The sequence below is a fragment of the Nicotiana attenuata genome, unplaced genomic scaffold (assembly GCF_001879085.1).
Source record: "Nicotiana attenuata strain UT unplaced genomic scaffold, NIATTr2, whole genome shotgun sequence".
NCBI lineage: Eukaryota > Viridiplantae > Streptophyta > Magnoliopsida > Solanales > Solanaceae > Nicotiana > Nicotiana attenuata.
The window spans coordinates 1-21,945 of record NW_017673197.1 but is presented as its reverse complement, the minus strand read 5'-3'; positions in this window follow the sequence as shown (position 1 = coordinate 21,945).

Here is a 21,945-nt window from a genome sequence, read left to right as displayed (position 1 = left end):
TTTCGCACCAGCGGTATCGATTTTGCGAGACAAATCTCGCATTTGCAAAATTCCACTGCCCAATTGACCCATCGCACCTGCGGAATTTCATCCACTTCTACGCAATCACAGATGCGATGGCCAAATGCGCATCTGCGAAGCTTCTCGCTTCTGCATTCCAAGTACCGCACCGCGGTCTCGCAGGTTCGCATTTTCTCTCGCTTCTGCGACCTCCCCAGTCAGCCTTCCCAGGTCGCTTTTGCGACCAGTTTTCCGCTTCTGCGAGCACGCACCTGCGGTCCCTCATGTGCAGGTGCGAAGACACAAGCAACTAAAAATTCCAGCAGCTCCAACAAGGTTCTAAACGATCCGAACCCCGCCCGAAATTCATCCGAGCCCCTCGGGACCTCGTCTGAATATACTAATAAGTCTCGTCACATAATACGGACCTACTCGGGGCCTCAAATTACATCAAACAATGTCAAAATTACAAATTTCACCTCGAATTGCACTTATTAATTTTCAAACTTTCCAACTTACAATACACACACGTGCCGAAACGTATCAAATCAATCCGGAATGACTTTAAATTTTGCGTACAAGTCATAAATGACATAATGAAGTTGTTCAAATTTCTGGAACCGAATTTCGACCCCGATATCAATAAACTCAACTCCCTGTCAATCTTTCCAAAAATTCTTCTATTTTTCAACTTTCGCTAATTAACGCCTAAACGACCTATGGACTTCCAAATAAATATCCGGTCGCGCTCCTAAGTCTAAAATCATCATATGGAGATTGAAATCATCAAAACTAAATTCTGGGGTCGTCTACACAAAAGTCAAACTACAGTAAACTCTTATAATTAAAACTTTCAACTTAGGGACTATGTGTCCCATTTCACTCCGAAACCAAAACCAAACACCCCGGAAAGTTACATAATCACGATATAACATAGAGGAAGCATAATTAGAGAATCGGGGTTAAAATACTCAAAACGACCGGCCGAGTCATTACATTTTTTTTTCTTCTTCTTTTTTCTTTTAAAAAAAGATTTTCTAACATTTTTTTTGTACTTTGTGATTCTCCCACTAGTGGTGTTTTTCTTAAAATACAAGTGCACCTTTCTTCCTTTCATTGGTTCCATTCAAAAGCTATCACATGTTCCTCCTTACGTCTTTCTAGCGCTTACTTACATTTCAAGTGCTTTAAGAGGTAAAAGGATTAAAATAATTCAATTAATAAAAAAAAGGTATAGGCTTGTAATGGGGGTGCCAACTAAAAGGTCTACATGCTCAAAAGGGCTAACTAAGGATGATTTTATTTGTAATAAGCAACAAAGTTTAATAAAGGTCAAAGAAGACCTAAAATTGTTTTTTCAAACCGAGCAACACTTAGGATTTTATTTCAACTCACATTTCGGGTAAGTTCTAGACTCAAATACAAAAATCTCAGCACACAGGGTACATGATTTACTAAGGATGATCTCATTCCAACTCTCAAATAAAGGCAAATATTCACAGAACAAAGAAATATTCAGCATAAAGTACAAAGTGACAGGAGTCAAGATAACGAACCATAGGCATCACAAGGCATGTTATCCCATTCATAAATGCATCATAAATAATTTCTAAACATAGGGAAAGTACTATACATGTCAAGGTCTAAATATGCTACTATCAACAAGTTAAAAGGCGCCTAGGAATCACATCAATCTTTCCTCTTTTTATTTCCTAAATTCTAATCTACTCTAAAATAAATAAAAAGTTCATCCGGTTTATGTTACATTTCATGAAAAAGAACCGAGGCATAAAAAAAATCAAGGGGGATTATTACTACCTAAAGAAAACTAGAAGTCATATTTTTGGATTTTTTTAATTAATTTTTTTGTATTTTTGTTTAGACTTTATCCCTCAAGAAAATTATCTAGGAGATCCATCAACGGAAAAAATCCATTTTTTTCTAATTTTTTTCTACTTTCTATAAAACAAATTTCAAATGAAGCTACTAATATTAAAATACTACTCTAATAGTTTTATTACTATCAAAGAAAAAATAAGAAGTTAAAAATCAAAATAAGAGGTTAAGATACTTATATAACACTACTACTATCAATCTGAAGGAAGTCTCTCACTTAAAAAATACAGTGTCCCCAATACACAATTTAAACAAAATTATAAGGTAAAAAAGAAACTCCCTGGTCAATCGTCGAGGTCATCTCCCTCATGGAGAAGGTTTTGTCTGCCTCCTCCCAATTTTCAACATCTTTTACAAGATCCTCATTTCCATCTTCAGCATCTCCATCAACCGACTCATATTCCTCTTCTACAGAATGCTCCTGGGTGTTGATATCATCGCCGAAAGGTACACCATGACCCTCACCAATCCTAACCAACCTCTGGGCATGTGAGTTGAGCGGAAATTGCTCATTCAACTGTGTCCACTCTTCTGGGATAGCAGGCCTCCCTCCAATTTGTAACTGTAAATCTAGCATCTCGTAGAAATGAACCATAAAACTATCATCATGAGCCTGACACTCAGCAGTAGCCAAAGAAGACCCATCATCCTCATCCTTGCCACGGATGCTGGTGATATATGTGGCTCGTGGAGCGACGGGAATGATCATGTCAAATCTGGTCTCCTCATCCACCGCCTCAGCCCTCAAATACTGAGTCTTCACATTACCAAAAAAAATAGCCTATCAACTCTACTACTCCTTCAAACTTGTGCCATCAGGTACCGAATCAGCTGCCCTATATTAACTTGCTACCCTGTCATCAGAAAATATACAAGGCAAGCTCTATCCCTATCAATATTTGTATCATGATCACATGGTAGTAGCCTCGTGTTTACCAACCTCAACCACATCTTGGCAATCTTATTGAACTTTTTATTCGGCAAGGTACTACGACTGTGAGTCCTTTTGTCTCGGATCCATGTATCATTAGAGTGGACACCACACAAGGTGTGTCTAGTATCTTTGTAGGACAGTTGGGCAATGAATTTGCACAAGGGTTCATGCGGGGCATCGGGTGCCACCAAGTGGGTACATAAGGAATTAGCATAAATGTCAATCAAGCTCCCACGGATATGCACTAACTGTTCTTCATCATGAAGTTTTCACCCAGCATAAAACTCCCTAATCAAAAATTTGCTTCTCCAAGGTTCTTGAACACAAAGATCAAGCCCAGGTCATGTACAATTTGCGAAATTTAGGGTGTCTCGACTTCAACCTATGCTCCTCAATTGCCAAATCTGGGTGGTAGCTCCTTGGATGGCACTTTATATACCATGCTCTACCAGAAGGAGGTACACTCTTAATCCCATACTCTCATTCATACCTAGCTTGAGGTTGTGACATGATAATAGCCTCCAATGCTTGCTTGCCTTTACTTTGGCTACTAAAGGCAGCCTCAGCTCTATTCCTCTTCTTGGGTAGAGGTGCAAAGTGGGAGCTTTAGCTTTGGACAACGCTTAGGCCTTAGCTTTGGCCGGACGCTTAGCACTAGGTGTTGGACGCACCACGATCGATGTACCTACAAACAGCATCAATAGTTAATTAATGGACCTAATGAGTACATCAAAAATAGGTCTGAACGACCCCATAGTTAAAGCTTCATCACATTCTACTTCCAATAATTCAATGTTACTCAATCTTCACCTAATTCAATTAAGGACACTCGCATTCTCAATTCAAGTATCACAATAGAGCAAACAATTCAGCATCACACTTTATCAATTTACCTCGGCTCCGTTAAGCCACCCCACACTTAAATTTCAGGTTGATCATACCCACAAAACATAAATAAATCAATCCCGGTGACTCGGACTCCAATTGGAACTAAAATTGCCTTTGAGAAAATCTATCAAATACTTGGCGTGAAACTATGTGTGTGACTCTTCTTTGTGGATGAGGGAATGCCTCACCCTCCCAAATCAGCTTGGGAGTCGAGTATGAAATACTCTTACAACAATAACAATAACAATCATATGGGGTTAGGAACTATTTTAGCACAAATTACTTTTAAAAGACCATAAAAGCTTACAAGCTTGCTTCACTTAATCACCATAACTAAGAGAGAGAAGAGAACATACCTTGTAGAAGAGAGATAAGTGAGGACAATGGAGAAAGTAGTGTGCGCGTGTGATTTAAGGTAAAGGATTTGGGGATTCTTGTGAAAATTATGAGAGAGGGAGTTTTTGGTGTATATGTGTATGCGGGTGCTGTGTGCGTGTGTTTTATGTCACTTTAGGGGTAGAGGCATTGGGTATATTGGGTTGGTGAATAGGGAAAATAATGTAAAAGCGGAGTGGACTTACCTGGCTCTAGAGGGCGCAACGTGGGGTGAGGGGTTTGGGTGAAATCATACGAGGCGATGCCAGGCGAGCCATTCTCTTTGCATGAACCTGCACGTCGCAGACTGGGGCAGGGCTTGTTGGGCACGAGGCGCCCTTAGGCCCGTGGATCTCTGCGGGGTAGGCCTCTCCTCACGAGCACGGGGCAATTTCATTCTTTTGCGTGCTTTTTCCTCCCATCTCGACTCTTGATTACATCTTTCCTTCATACATCTGCAATACCTAGCAAAACATATGAAATTCACATAAAAGCAAGTCATTAGTCCACCACAAAACCAAAAGCAAAAATTAAAACTAGGCTAAACTACTCTACAAATTGGGTTGCCTCCCAACAAGCGCCTTAGTTAACATCATGTCATGGCGTATACAACACCACTATGGGTTGCCTCCCATGAAGCGCTTGAGTTAATGTTGCGGCACGATGCAGATAGTCCTTCAAGCTTCCACTAGATCTATCGAAGTTTTGTGACGACGAACGCCACCAAATCAATAGTGCTTTACTCTTTGACCATTGACCAAGAAGGTACCACCGTTCTCGGGATCCAGTAATTCTACTGCTCCATGAGTTATAGCCCGCACTACTTCGAATGGACCCGATCATCTAGACTTGAGATTTTCAAAAAAGAGCTTCAACCTAAAATCAATCAAGGTAACGTCTTAACCGGGCTCAAACTCGTAATGCATAATGTGCTTTTCATGCCATCTCTTTATTTTTTCCTTATACAAATTTGCATTCTCATATGCATGCAACCGAAATTCATCAAACTCGTTGAGTTACAACATTCTTTTCTCACTAGCTAGGTCCATCTCAAAATTAAGCTTTTTGATTGCGCAGTATGCCTTGTGCTCAAGCTCCACAAGCAAGTGACATGCCTTACGTAGACCAACCTGTAGGTGACGTGCCAATTGGGGTCTTGTACGCTGTGCGATATGCCGATAACACATTATCAAGATTGGTAGCCCAATCCTTCCTACTTGCACTCACTATTTCCTCTAGAATCTACTTCATTTGTCTATTCAAAACCTCTACTTTGCCACTAATTTGCGGATGATAAGTTGTAGCGATCTTGTGTTTGACCCTATACTTAGCCAAGAGATTACCCTACAATTTGTTATAAAAGTGAGTACCACATCACTAATCAAGGCACACGGAGTCCCAAATTGCAAGAAGATGTTCTTGTTCACAACGTTCACCACTACCTTAGCATCATTTGTAGGTAGACTAATGACCTCCACCCACTTAGACACATAATCACCGCTACCGAAATATACCTGTGACCATTTAAATATGGGAACAGGCCTATGAAGTCTATGCCCTACACATCATAGATCTCAACCTCAAGTATGCCCTTCAAAGGCATCTCATGACTCCTCAAGATTGTACCCGTTGTTTGATACCTATCACATTTCTTTACAAAAACATGTACATCATTGAACAATGTAGGCCAATAAAAACCCGAGTGTAGCACTTTTACAGCCGTCTTATCACCACCATGATGCCCACCGTATGGCGAAACATGGCAGTCGTGTAGAATGGCTTCTATATCTTCCTTAGGTACAATAGCGTTTCACTAAATAATATGCACATTGCTTAAACAAAAATAGCTCATCCCAGAAATAAAATCTAGTATCATGAATGAACCATCTCTTACCTTCTAGTGATAACTTAGGGTGTGTCACCCCACTTATAATGAAGTTCACATAATCTGTATACGATATGACTGATTTATCTGTGATGGCCAATATCTGCTCTTCTTGATTTCGCCTTCTTCAACTACATGCTCACGAGTTTCTAATAGCGACAGGTGTTTGCCCCCTAATTTTTGATTCCTCTTGCAATCTCGAATTTCCACATCAAATTCCTACAAAAGAAGAACCCAATGAATTAGTGTTGGCATCCTTTTTCTCAAACAAATACCTAATGGCAACATGGTCGGTGTAGACGATGACTTTGGTTCCCACTTTGTCAAATGCCCATACCGCTAGCAACTCCTTCTCTGTGTTGTATAATTAAATTGAGCTGGATTCTGAGTTTTGCTACCGTAATAAATTGAGTAAAACACTTTATTTTTCCTTTGACCCGTGACAACCCCAATTACAGTATCACTTGCGTCATATATAAGCTTAAAAGGCTCTCCAGTCTGGGGTTGTGATAATTGGTGCAGTTCCCAATCACTTCTTTAGCTTCTCAAAGGCCTTCAAGCAAGCATCATCAAATTTTAGCAAAGTATCCTTTTCAAGAAACCTGCACAAGAGAGCAAAAATCTTAGAGAAATCTTTGATAAATCGACGGAACAACTTGCATAACCCAAGTACTTCGAACTCCTTTGACAAATGTTTGGGGCAGCAACCTTTCAATTTCCTCCACCCTTGCCTTATCAAGCTCCAAGCCATCTTTGGACACCTTGTGCCCGAGTAGAATTCTTTCTCGCACCATAAAATAGCACTTCTCCATATTTAACACCAAATTTGTTTCCTCACACCTGACAAGCACTTTACTCAAATTTGTTAAGCATTTGTCAAAAGAGGGTCCAAAAATTAGAAATCATCCATAAATACTTTAACAAAATTTTCTACCATATCAGTAAAGATTGCCATCATACACCTTTGAAAAGTCACAGGTGCATTATACAACCCACATGATATTCTTTTAAAAGCATATGTACCATAGGGACAAGTGAAGGTAGTCTTCTCTACATCCTCAGGCGCAACCAAAATTTGGTTATAGCCTAAACATCCATCAATAAAATAGTAGTAATCTTGTCTTGCTAGCATGTCTAATATTTGATCAATAAAGGGGGGAGAGAAATGGTCTTTTCTTGTGGTATTATTCAATTTCCTATAATGTATTCAAATTCTCCAACATGTGATAGTTCTTGTAGGAATAAAGTTATTATTTTCATTTACTACAATCACCATATCACCCTTTTTTTCCCACGCTGGACGGGGCTAACCAACTTTCTTTCAGAGATAGGAAAGGTAATACCTGAGTGGAGCCACTTTATCACTTCTTTTCTAACTATCTTCTTCATGACTGGATTCAAGCAGCATTAGTGTTCCACACTTGGTTTGTGCCCGTTCTCCATGAGAATTTTATGCATACAGAATGTCGGGATAATTCCACATATATTTGTCATGGTCTGCCTAATTGCCCGTTTGTGTGCTCTAAGCACCCAGAGTAATTTCTCTTCTTGCAAGTCAGACAAAGTAGAAGAAACAACAACATGCAATGTTTTATTAGTATCCAAATAAGCATAATAAAGGTGAAAGGGTAAGGGCTTAAGCTCTAATTTAGGAGCTTTTTCGACAAACGGCTTGTGTGGTGGCCCATAAGGTCTATCTGGAGGCTCAAAATTGATTTCCCCTTTGCTGTAGGGGCATGCATCCAGATTACACAATCTCCTTGACCTTCTTGCCTAAATCAGTGTTGTCAAACAATATGAGTGCTTTTTCTAGAGAATCGTCGGGATACACACCTAAGTCACCTATCTTCTCTTTTTTCTCTACCACATATAGCATGTCAAGATCCTCATAATGGCTAGGAAGCTGAATTGTCTTATACATATTGAAAACTGCTTCCACATTATCAACTCTCGTGATCATCTCCCCTTCTCTAACTATGACTGCATCCGTTGTGGCTAAGAGAGGTCGCCCCAATATAATCGGGACTTGTTCATCAGCTTCATAGTCCAGAATGATTAAATTTACATGGAGGATGTATTGACCAATTTGTAACAACACATCCTCAATTACCCCCGGGATGGACAATAGACCTATCCGCTAATTGCAATATGACTGTACTGGATCTTGGAGCGCCCAACCCCTGTCGACTAAAGATTAACAGAGGCATATGTTTGCCCCAAATAACACAATACTCTCCCCACATCCACTTTACCAATTCTCGCTGGAATGGTGAAACTACCAGGATCTTTTAATTTTTGAGGGAGTTTCCATTGAATTCTCAAGGTACACTCTTCAGTGAGTGGCATAGTCTCAAACTCCATTAGCCGTCTATTTTTTGCCACTATATCCTTAATGTACTCAGCATATTTTAAAATTTCACATAACACATCAACAAAGGATAAGTTCAATTGGACTTGGCTTAGCATATCAAGAAACTTGTTCAACATCCGATCATCATTCCTTTTTTGTAATCTTTGGGAAAAGGCGGTGAAGGCCTTGTAGTTGGTACTTTATCATTAGAAGTACTTTCTTTCTCACTTTCGTCCACAGGCTTAGGAACTAGTTTACCTTCAGTAGTGACTTTTTCTTTCCCGTTCTTTGGTAATTCTTCCAATTCTCTGCAATTCCTTGAGGTCACAACATTCTTATAGATTTTTCTCTATATCACTTGAAAAAGCGTCTGCATGCCTGTTATTCTAATTTGCAGCCAATTGTCCAATTTGTCTTTCCAGATTTCTAACGTCAGTCATGAGTTGTTGATTGTCAAGCAACAACTTCTTCAAAAAATCATTTGTACTATCATCTACTTGCTGGGATAGCTTCTGAGGATGGTTATAATTTTCTTGGGGTCTATACTGATTCTAGGCCGCTTGATTTCTACCCCTTGAGAAGTTCGTGTGTTTTCTGAAATTGGGATTATACATGTTTCCATATTGGGCATTCTAGTTCATTGGACCTCTACCTTGTTGCCCCGCATAATAAATAGACTCCGAATTTACTGGACACTAATCACTTGTGTGACTTTTTTCACGTATCTCACAATATATGGACATCCATTATACATGTTGCATCTGATGCGCTTGAACCATTGCCAACTCCCACAACTTATTTGTTAGTTTGGCCATATCTGCTCTCATGGCTGTAAGCTCATCTAAATCAATTACACCTGCTGCCCTCTATTTAGTTGCTCTTAGTGATTCCCTCTCACTTTGCCAATTAAAAATCTTTCGTGGAGAAGTTGTTCAAGAGGGTTTGGAATTCGTTGTAAGGTTTTGCCATGCAACTAACTCGACAGGCTGAGTCAAGACTCGTCTTTGATGCATCGTCCAACCCATCAATAAAAACGTGACCCAATACATTGTCATTTTGATAGTGATGTAGGCAGTCTCTAAGTAGCTTCTTGTATCTTTCCCAAGCTTGACGAAGAGTCTCACCATCCTGTTGTTAAAACCCAAGAATCTGACTCCTTAGTGACTTTGTCTTCTTTGTGGGGAAGAACTTGATCAAAAAATTTCAGGCTAACTATTCCAAGTGTGGATCAAATTAGCAGGATCCTTCTGTAACCATTATTTTGCTTCCCCCAACAGAGAAAAGGAAAATAATGTCAGTCTGACATAATCCTTGGAAAGATTTGGATAATTATAAGTGTTAATAATTTCTAAGAAGTTCTGATGTGCCTTTGCAGGTCTTTATGAAAGAGACCCACAAATTGCCCTGTGGACCGAATCAGCTGCACCATATACTATTTAAGCTCAAAGTGACCAGTAATGTCAGGCTTCACGATCTCCTAAGTCATGCTAGCAGGATTAGGCCTTGCGGCCTCTATCATTGGTCGCTCATTTTTCGCCATCTCGATTGGCTATGGTTGGACTACGATACCCAACTTTGCAGTTCTAGCTTTAGCCTCCCTTCTTAACCTCTAAGGAGTTCTTTTTATTTCTGGATCACACAGGAGGATATCGTTAAGACTCTTGTTCCTATGCATTCTTGAGTGAAACATATGTAGATGCAGAGACAACAAAAGAAAAATCAAAACTTGAACAAATAACAAATATCAGCTTTTCAGAAAGATAGCTAATTCTTAAATCCCCGTCAACGACTCCAAAAACTTGTCGGGGCCAAATGCATACGCAAGTATACGCGGTCGACAAGTAATAAAGTGATAAGAAAGTATCGTTTCCACGAGGAATGCAAATGCACACGCACATGCAAGCACACGTATAACTTAGGAGTAAATTTATTGAGATAGGGATATTTCAGGGTTATGGGATTAATGTCCATCCAGTTGAGTTTTTCAGTTGAATTGACTACTTGAGATATCTGATTTGTTGCTTATCAGGGTTTATTATGCTCGAAAGTTCTTTCGATGCCTTGCTCGCCTATTCAATCCAACATAATACTATACGTCTATAGAATCAGGATTAACTAGAATGCATGTATAGTTCCTACAATAATAACCAAGTAAGGCAATTAGCATATGTCTATCTTAATCGCAAATCTATTTTCTAATTTTCGGATTCAAGATCTTACTCTATTCAATCTTATATGCAATCTATAGTTCCTACATTCAAGTTCAACTATAAATTAGTAGATAGTATTCTATCATTAGCTACGCAGTAAAATAATTAAGAATAAGATTGAACAAAAAAATAAATATGATAAACTCAAGCAATCTCAACAACCGTTAAACATCAATAGTTAAGAACTACCCAGAACGCGGGTGATTTTAGCCACTCATAATCATATGTACAAGCACAATAATATTTTAATTATAAAATTACAAATACTAGATTAAGGGTGGAAGATGTGACGGTTCCTTGCTACAATTGTGTTCCTTAGCCTACATTGCCTTCAAAATACGTCCAACTCCTTCTTAGACATGTTTAAGGGGTATTTATAGGTTAGGACCGAATTATCCAAGTTCAAAATTAACAAGAAAATAATTTTATCTCAGACAGGGGCGCCGGAGAGAGACGCCACCTTCTTCTCGCGAGGCGCCCTTAGGCGCGCGGTCTGTGTCGTCCTGGGTGGAGTAGGGCACCACCTGGGGCGCCAATTGTGCCATGCCTTGTGCCGAACTCCTTTTTTTGCTCTACTTCACATCTTCGACGCTATTTTGTGCAACTTTCTTTTCGCTTTGTGTTCAAATATTCCTACACATAAAATCAACTCAATCTATATTATATTAAAAGCACGTAGGCGCTTAGCGAAATGTCATTCGCTTTTTTTACCCTTTAAAAATAAGTTTTATATTAGACAAAATTGTCATTTGAATTAAATTTTTAATATTTAGGACTTTAAAATAACTAAATTTTACTTATTAATTCTTTCTGTATTTAACTACGTAAGAACTTTAAATTAAATATTTTTCTTATATAAACTCTTTTTAACATTCCTACTCAATCACTTACTATTTTCTTCGATTAACTTTTAACATTTCACAATAAAATAAAGGACTTTTACCTTCCGAATAATTAGATTGCCCGAGTATTCTTTAGTTCCAACGTGACTTTTTTTTTTAAAAAAATGGAGTCTTATCTTTTTGAATGGAAAGGTCACTTCTAGGAAAGTTAAAAAGTGGAATATTATAAAATAGACTTTAAAATCTTAAATGTTTAGCTCAACTAAAGTTTAATATATTCACAATAATTATATAGCTGCTGCTCTACTGCTTGTGCGCATGCACCTCCCTACCGCCGCCAAACAGACACCAAGTAGTACCTGCAAAACACACAAACGCCCACGGAACCAAGAGAATAGGGCGTTCCGACGGCCAAGAGAATATGGCCGTCGGAACTCTTTGCCGTCTGCTGGTGGCTATGGTGAGGTTCACGGTGGCTTCGGCTTTGGTGATAGGAACGGGGGTGGTACCTCACTATTAGATTTTGCTAGCGCTTTTGAGTTGGTAATTGTGAACTCTATGTTTCCGAAGAGGGAGGAACATTTGGTTACTTTCCGGAGTATGGTGGCTAAGACTCGGCTTGACTATCTCCTCTTCAGGAGGTGTGATAGGGGGTTGTGCAAGGATTGCAAGGTGATCCCGAGTGAGAACCTCACAACTCAACATAGGCTCCTGATGATGGACGTGGGTATCTTGATGAAGAGGAAGAAGAGGTTTGTCTGGGGTCAGTCGAGAATCAGGTGGGGAGCTTTGTCTAAGGATAATGCACGGGAGTTGGAGGGCGGTTGATGACTATGGGTGCACGGAAGAGTGGTGGGGACGCGAGCGCTATGTGGACGGCAACGGCGGACTGTATAAGGGAGGTAGTGAGAGTGGTGTTGTGAGTTTCGAACTCTGGCAGGCACCGAGGCGATTGGTGGTGGAATGACGTGGTCCAAGGTAAAGTGGAAGCCAAGAAAACGGCTTACATTAAGTTAGTAGAGAGCACCGACGAGGATCAGAGGAGAGCGAACAGAGAAAGATATAAGGAGGCTAGGAAGGAGGTGAAATTAGTGGTCACAGAGGCTAAGACTGCTGCATTTGATCAGTTGTATGAGGAGTTTGAGGGCAAAGGTGGGGACAAGAAGTTATTCCGGTTGGCCAAAGCAAGAGAGAAGAAGGCTCGCGACTTGGATCAAGTGAGGTGCATCAAAGACGAGGACGGTCGAGTATTGATGGAAGAGGCTCAGATTAGGCAAAGATGGCAGTCGTACTTTCATAAACTACTGAATGAAGCGGGGGATGGAAACATCGTATTAGGGCAATTGGGGCACTCCGAAAGCCACCGCAACTTTAGGTATTGTAGGCGCATTAAGGTTGAGGAGGTCGTGGGTGCAATGGGTAAGATGAGTCAGGGCAAAGCGACCGGACCAGACGAGATTCCAGTAGAGTTTTGGAGATATGCGGGTAGAGAAGGCTTGGAGTGGCTGACTGGGCTGTTTAATGTTATCTTCAGGACGAAGAGGATGCCTGATGAGTGGCGGTGAAGTACAATGGTTCCGGTGTACAAGAACAAAGGTGATATACAATATTGTAACAACTATAGGGATATTAAGATACTAAGTCATACCATGAAAGTTTGGGAGAGGGTGGTGGAAGGGAGGATAAGGAGGGAGGTGTCTATATCGGAAAACCAGTTCGGGTTCATGTTGGGTCGTTCTACTACGGAAGCTATCTACCTTATCAGGAGGTTGGTGGAACAATACAGGGATAAGAAGAGGGATTTGCATATGGTGTTTATTGACCTAGAGAAGGCGTATGACAAGGTCCCTAGGGACGTCCTTTGGAGATGTCTGAAGGTGAAAGGTGTGTCGGTAGCTTACATTAGGGTGATAAAGGATATGTATGATGGAGCTATGACTCGGGTTAAGACTGTGGGAGGTGACTCAGAGCCTTTTCCGGTGGTTATGGGGTTACACCAAGGATCTGCGCTCAGTCCGTTCTTATTTGCCCTGGTGATGGACGTACTAACACACCATATCCAAGGAGAAGTGCCATGGTGTATGTTGTTCGTTGATGATATAGTTCTGATTGATGAGATGCGAGGCGGCATTAATAGGAGACTGGAGGTATGGAGGCAGGCCCTGGAATCTAAAGATTTCAAGTTGAGTAGGACTAAGACGGAATATATAGAATGTAAGTTCAGCGAAGTGATGGGGGAAGCCGATGTGGAAGTCAGGCTTGACTCACAGGTCATCCTCAAGAGAGAAAGTTTTAAGTACTTAGGGTCAATTATCTAGGGAGATGGGGAGATAGAAGGGGATGTTACGCACCGTATTGGGGTGGGGTGGATGAAATGGAGGTTAGCGTCTGGAGTATTGTGTGACAAGAATGTTCCACCAAAACTCAAAGGTAAGTTCTATAGAGCGGTGGTTAGACCGGCCATGTTGTATGGGGCTGAGTGTTGCAGTCAAGAAGTCACATATCCAGAAGATGAAAGTTGCAGAAATGGGGATGTTGAGGTGGATGTGTGGGCACACTAGGCTGGATAAAAATTAGGAATGAAGATATTCGGGAGAGGGTGGCGTGGCTCCGGTGGACGACAAGATGCGGGAAGCGCGGCTTAGATGGTTCGGACACGTGCAGAGGAGAAGCCTAGATGCCCCGGTTAGGAGGTCTGAGCAGTTGGCTTTGGCAGGTACGAGAAGAGGTAGAGGGCGGCCTAAGAAGTATTGGGTCGAGGTGATCAGACAAGACATGTCGCGGCTCCAGATTTCCGAGGACATGGCTCTAGATAGGAAGGTGTGGAGGTCAAGCATTAGGGTTGTAGGTTAAGGGGTAGTCTAGCATTAGGGTTGTAGGTTAAGGGGTAGTCGGGTGGTCGATTTATGTTGTGTTTCACACTTTTGTATAATATTTGTGGTACTGCTTTTCCATCTATTTGCTGTCTCTCACGTTGCTGATATTATTTTTTCGAGTTTTGTTGTCACAGATCTATTGTATCTGAGCCGAGGGTCTCCCGGAAACAACCTATTTACCCCCTCCGGGGTAGGGGTAAGGTCTGCGTACATTTTACCCTCCCCAGACTCCACTGAGTGAAATTTTACTGGGTTGTTGTTGTTGTTGTAACAAAATATAATTTATTCATCATAGAACTATTTTTAAAGAAATAATTTAGCTATTGAATCGAAATATAAATTAAAATTTGCTACAACTTGATGATAACTGATCACGCCCAACTATGCCTTATAAAAAGGACTCTGCGGACGTTGCAAATATAACCCGAGTATTATGCCCAGGGTCGAATCCACAGAGAGCTAACCTATCAACCACTATCTTTAGACCCACTAATTCTTCAGAACCAGCTTCCCAAATATTTAAATCTCAGTTGAATGTTCTTTAACAACTAGCTTGCAAGTAACTAAATAGCTGTAAACTAAACTAATAAGGTTGTAAACAATTATGAGAAAAAGCTAAGGCAATGATTTCCCCTATTGATGGAATCCCTTCTGTTTATGCTCATACAAATTTACCAACACATCTCTATCAATCATGAACGCTAATATTACCGTAAATCTCTCCCGAGTAATCACAGTAATTTACTATTGCACTCTCCCGAGATACACTAGCTTACTTTATTTAGCACGATTCACTTTAGATTACACCCAAGGCTTCGTTATCCCTAATCCCGCCTTTACACCCGCAGTTATAGATTCCTCTAATAATCTAGGAGTGGTGTTGTTCAACAATACCCTAAATATGCACTCTTTTCCAAGTTATGCACACTAAATAGGCACAGCTAATTGAGGATCCTGTCAATTAACTACAACAAACACGAAGTTGAACAAATAGAGATTAAACTAGCAATTTGTATTCACATACACAAGAAGTTCATCACCCAATAGGTTCCATCAAAACCTTAGACAAGGAATTTAGCTACTCATAGCTATGGAAAAATAAACCAAGATTGAATTCATCATAAAAATCAAAAGTAAAGAAGAAAGATGTTTGGAGTATTCTCTCACAATGGTTTTCCTTGCTAAGAAACCTTAAAAATCAATACATGCCTCTCTTGGGCAAAGTCTAATGTTTTAAATAGGGTTTAGGTCTAAAAATCCCGTGTTTTACACTTTAGTCCCTGAAGTTTTCTGCTTCCGCCGCGGTTCTGCCGCGGTCGCGGTCAAACCGCGGCCAAAAGCCTTCTCTGATTCTGAATTCATCCGCAGCTGTCTTCCACCGCGGTTCTACCGCGGTCGCGGTGGAACCGCGGTCAAACCTGTGCTCTGAATCTTCGGCCTGTTTTGCGTGGTTTACTTAGGGAATTTCACAGTTGGCCTCTTTTTCATCAATTTTGACTCCAAAACTGCTCCTTAGCCTTCCTTATACATATATCACCTGCAAATCATGGAAAGCACTAATAAGAGCATTTTGTTATCACTTTTAGCATTAAAACTACACAAGAAGGTGATTATTTAAGGCGTGATTATAGTCAAATTCACCTATTATCAACACCCCACACTTAAACCTTTGCTCGTCCTCGAGCAAACTTAACCACACTTCTAGGCCTAACTACTCAATGCATTGCCCCAATTTATGTCACACCTGCTATTATCACTGATCGACCTAAGCAGTGCACAATCATAGCTCAAATGCAGACTCTCATGCCAAGACACACTTGTGCTCACTCTAATTACTCTAACAGAAGTGAAGACTCACTTTTTCTTCCTGAGCCACATGCCCTCACATAAACAAAATCTGAGAGAAGTTCCACACACATAAAATTCAACAACAAGGAACCATATATAGAAAGAATTCACTCACTCTCAGCAAAGAGCATTCACATGCCACACAGACACACCATAAGCTTGCCCCTAGTGTAATACTCTACTAATTGAGCCATTCAGTCAAAGATCAAGAGGTCTATATAGGTTGTAATGTAGGCTAAGGGACGGGTAGGATATATTTGGATATAGTGACTAACCTCCCTAAGCACTTTTAATACACACTTCCTTTTGTTTCACCTTTTTGTTCAACCCAATCATTATTCCACATTTTGTTTCACTTGTGACCCCCACTTTTCTTTAGGTACAACTGGCTTCTTCTTCTTCGTTTTTTTTTCAGAGATTTATTGTACACTGCCAGTTCACCAATCAAAACCTTCATTCTTGATTCCCTTTTTTCACTAACTCTCTCCCACCCCACACTTTGACTTTTGTATATTCTTTAGTGATTCAAGTGCTTCTAGGAGGTAAAGGTTCAAACAATTAAGCTTATTCAAACACAGCGATTTAGATCATTATAGGGTTATCAAAGAACAGGCTTCAGGCTCAAAGGGGTTAACTATGGTAATATGCACAGGTGGATTCTCAAGTATAGAGGGTTGCACAAAGAAATGCCTCAATCATCTCTAAAACCAAACGACTTCTATTTCGCTTTGCAAACACACAGGGCAAGTTCTAGGTATCATATGTAAGCATAGGATGCAAGTAACAACTCACACACATTTAGCATGTAACTCATTCCGAATCAGTTCATCAACACAATCATACGAGTGTTCAAGCAAGACAAGATGTGCAAAATTAAGGCATATAGTATCAGTCCACAAACAAGCTTAGACGTCCACTCTCAAGTTCTTTTTACAAGTGTGCACATTTGGGGTTACATTCTGACCTTCACCCATCTAATCCTAAAACTACAAAAGAAAAAATCTACCTAACCCGGTTCAAGAAAAGCCCTTGGAAAAGAACCGTGGTCAAAAGAAAAACCAAGGGAGAATTACTACACTACCTAATAAAATAAAATAAAATACAGAAAAATCTACCTGGACTACTTCCCTCAAGAGTACTGTCCAAGTGGTCCGTCCTCAGGAAGAGTCCTCTACAAATTTTTATTTTATTTTTTTTTTTTTTTTTTTATATCTGACTTTGACCCTCAAGAGACCCGTCGACAAGTGTCCGTCGTTGGGCCAAGTCAGCTACTCCTAATATAAACACACTCAAATATATACAACACATCACTCTAATGTTACAGCACAACAACATCTATATACATTCCAATACACAGTTAGAGCAAGTCTCCCACCCCACACTTAAAATCATGGCATGTCCCCATGTCATATCAAGAAAGTATAGAGCAGAAGGGTTAGAAGACTTCCCTGAGACTCAATCCGAGTCGGACCTGGTGCTGGGGTCTACATGGCAAGCCCTCCCCAATGCACGTAACCAGGCCATAAACCGGCTCTCAGATCTAGCCTGCCTCTGCGACATGGCGTCCATCCGCGTGTATAGGCCATCCACCGAGGTCTTCCTCCAAGGAGCGCAGCATAGGCCGGGAGGACTGTGAGCGTGATAGGCCTGCTCCAGAATGGGGGCGCCGAGAGGGCCCGGCACTGTCAACAGACCTCCTGGATGGTGCAAAAGGAACCGGATCATCCTCCTCATCATCTATCTCAATTGTGGTGCGTGTACCCCTGCCCACTCTGATGCTAGAAGCTTTGAATGCTGCTTTGGGTGGCAAATCTCCATCGGCAGGATTGGTGGGGGTGTTTCTCATCAAGCACAATGTGGTTACCAAGGAAGGGAAATAGAAGCAGCGGTCCCCGTAAGACCATTTCATCACCAATTATCCGGGCCGCATCAAAATCCTTCCCTGTCACAAAGCACCAAGTCAACAGTGCCCGATTGAAGTTCACGTCCGTTGTATTGCTGGATGGCAGGAACCTGCTGCAGATAACAGTCAACCAACACTTGGCCAAGTGGGCGAAAGAGTTAAAGTTGAGGGTTATTTGGTCACGTATCCAAATGGGCTGCCCCCTGTGCAAAGTACATCCGTCATGACCTCCCATGTCACCCCTGGTCTGTCATGGTAATAGTCGACGTCACTGGTGAACTGGGGCAGCCGCAACACCCGGCAAATTGTTAGAACTTGAGCATTGACCACCGTACCCCGAACAATCACCTCCCTACCCAAGTTCAATGGGCAGTTGGCGTAAAATTCTCGAACCAGCATCTTGTTAACTGGTGCAGGGTCGTTAAATAGGAATTCCATTTCCCGCCTCCGTATTTCTTCATACATCTCCACCTTTTCGGCTCGGAGGGCTACCCGATCAATCGGGATCTCATGGATAAAGGTCTTTGTAGCCTTGGCGTTGAAGTCGTCCTCCGCCAGTTCCGATTGGAATCTGGACTCATCATAAGCAGGTCGTTGGGATGTGCCTCCAGATCTCCTTTGCCTTTTGGGAGCCATATGACCTGCAAATAAGCAAACGAACCATCAAAATATGCCCTAAGTAGTGCCAATCGGATGGTTACTCAGACTTCACCACCCGATGACACCAAATCTTTCCCTTTAATTCATTCATAACAACCTCCACAATAGCCCCATAATTTTCTTACCACTTCCGGCATAATACACCCCACACTTACTCCTTTCAATGTTACACATGAGATACAACACCACCATATAACAACTACTACCATACCACCAATCAACTACACATCAACAACCATCAATTACAACATCCCAAACCTAGGTTGGGCTTAAAACACCCCAAAAATATACAACATAGTACCAAAATTTCGGCCAACACATGACCCAGTACCATACCACACCACAAAAATCTAGTTTAGGCCTCCAAACCACCAAAACAACTTCACAATTATTTAATAATGGAGACCCAATTAATTTGGCACCAAACAACCTCATAAACATCAACTACAACAATGGCAAACATAAAAGAAAGCAAAAAAATTCAAATTATTACACTAATCCTAACTAGGATTTAGGTGAAACTACTAATTTAACAAAATACACTACTGAGAAGAGAAAGAAATAGAGAGAGAGAAGAATAACTTACTTGAGTTGAAGAGAGGGATAAATGGAGGTGTGTTAATGGAGGTTGGGGAGGAAGGGGAGTGAAGGAGAAGGAAGAGAAGGGAGATTGTGTGAAGAGAGAGAGAAAAGGAATGGGATGAGGGGGGCGGAATTATTGGTGTGGGAATAGAAGGGGGGGTTTGATTTTTATTGAGGTTAAAAGGTGTTGAAAAAAATATAAAATAAAATAAAATTTTACTTACCTGGCCGCGTCTGGGTCTGTCGCGGTTCTGCCGCGGTCGCGGTAGAACCGCGAGCAGTGAGTTTCCGCGAGGCCATTTGACTGTGGTTTTACCGCGGTCGCGGTAGAACCGCGGTCGAGGCCCCTCTCTGATTCTAACGCCCAATTTTTTTTTAATAGACTACAAAGGTTACAATTACAACAATGTCATGGGTTGCCTCCCACGTAGCGCCTGATTTAACGTCGCGGCACAACTCATGTGAGCGCAATTAAGGTTCGCTCGACCTCTGGGGTTCATTCAAATGCAGCTCGGTCATCTCCTTAGGCTCGTTCATACCCACATACAATTTCAACCGCTGACCATTGACTCTAAATGTACGAGAGTCATCTTCAGTAGCAACTTCCACAGCTCCGGATGGAACACTTCAACCACGCGAAATGGTCCAGACCACCTTGACTTTAGCTCCCGGGAACAACCGCAGTCTTGAGTTATAAAGCAATACCCTGTCCCCATGTTTGAAATTTCGCTCAATGATGTTCTGATCGTGAAGCCTCTTCATTCTCTCTTTATATAGCCTTGTGCTCTCAAAAGCAAGATACCGGAACTCCTCTAGCTCATGTAATTCAGTGACTCTTGACGTGCTCGCAGCTTCCAAGTCTAAGTTCAGCTGTTTCAGTGCCCACCACGCTTTATGTTCAAGTTCTACAAGTAGGTGACAGGCCTTCCCAAACGCCAACTTATATGGTGACATACCAATTGGTGTCTTGAAAGCTGTCCTGTAAGCCCATAGTGCATCATCTAGCTTCCTTGACCAGTCAGTTCTTGTAGCATTTACAGTTTTTGTCAATACGCTCTTGATCTCTCTGTTAGACACCTCAACCTGTCCATTAGTCTGTGGGTGGTACGGAGTAGCCACCTTGTGGCGCACATCATATTTAGCCAACAGCTTCTCGAAGGCCCGGTTGCAGAAGTGAGTGCCTCGTCGCTGATAATTGCGCGCGGTGTCCCAAAGCGGGTGAATATGTTCTTCTTTAGAAACCTGACCACCACCTTAGCATCATTGGTGGGTAATGCTGCAGCTTCCACCCACTTGGATACGTAGTCTACAGCAACAAGAATGTATTTATTGCCATAGGAGCTGACGAAGGGACCCATGAAATCTATCCCCCAAACATCAAACACTTCCACCTCTTGAACTGGGTTCATGGGCATCTCGTGACGCCGGGAAATGTTCCCGATGCGTTGACATTCATTACAGCCCTTGACCCACAAGTGAGCATCCTTGAACACCGTTGGCCAGAAAAATCCGGCCTCTAGCACCTTAGCTGCTGTCCTGATTCCTCCAAAGTGATCGCCATACGCCGAAGCGTGACAAGCCTGCAAGACAGAAGATTGTTCAATCTCGGGGACGCATCTCCGGATCATGTTATCAAGGCATGTTCTAAACAAGTAGGGCTCATCCCAGTAATACAATTGGCTTTCACGAAAGAATCTCTTCCTCTGGACCGATGACAAGTCGTGAGGAACAATACCACTGGCCAGGTAATTAGCATAGTCTGCATACCAAGGCGCTTCCTGATGAGTGGTAACGAGCAGCTGCTCATTTGGAAAAGTTTCCAGAATTTCCTCCACTTCTACTACATTTTCAGCTCCTTCAAGTCATGATAGGTGATCAGCGTCTTGATTTTCAGTGCCCTTGCGATCACGAATTTCAAGATCGAACTCTTGCAGTAGCAACACCCAATGAATCAGGCGTGGCTTAGAGTCCTTCTTTTCTATTAAGTATCTAAGAGTTGCATGGTCAGTGTATACGATTACCTTGGATCCTATTAGATAGGACCAGAACTTGTCAAAAGCAAATACCACAGCTAGCATCTCCTTTTCTGTCACTGTGTAGTTCAACTGGGCTCCACTCAGCGTCCTACTAGCATAGTAGATTGGGTGCATCAGTTTGTCCTTCCGCTGGCCCAGCACTGCCCCCACCGCATAGTCACTGGCATCACACATCAATTCAAACGGTTGCTCCCAGTCAGGGGCAACAATTATGGGTGCTGTGACCAGCCTTTGCTTCAACTCCTCAAAAGCTACCCTGCAATCATCAGAAAATACAAAAGGGTGATCTTTCTCTAACAACTTACAGAGAGGGTTGGCAATTTTGGAGAAGTCCTTAATGAACCTCCGGTAGAATCCGGCATGTCCAAGAAAGCTCCTTATAGCTTTGACTGAAGTTGGCGGCGGCAGCTTTGCTATGACATCAACCTTTGCTCTATCAACCTCTATTCCTTTGCTTGACACCCGGTGCCCCAAGACTATTCCTTCTTGTACCATGAAGTGGCACTTTTCCCAATTCAGAACCAAGTTAGTCTCCATGCACCGTTTCAGCACACGCGTCAGATTCACTAGGCAATCCTCAAATGAGTTCCCCACCACTGAGAAGTCATCCATGAACACCTCCATTATATCTTCTACCATGTCAGTAAATATGGCCATCAT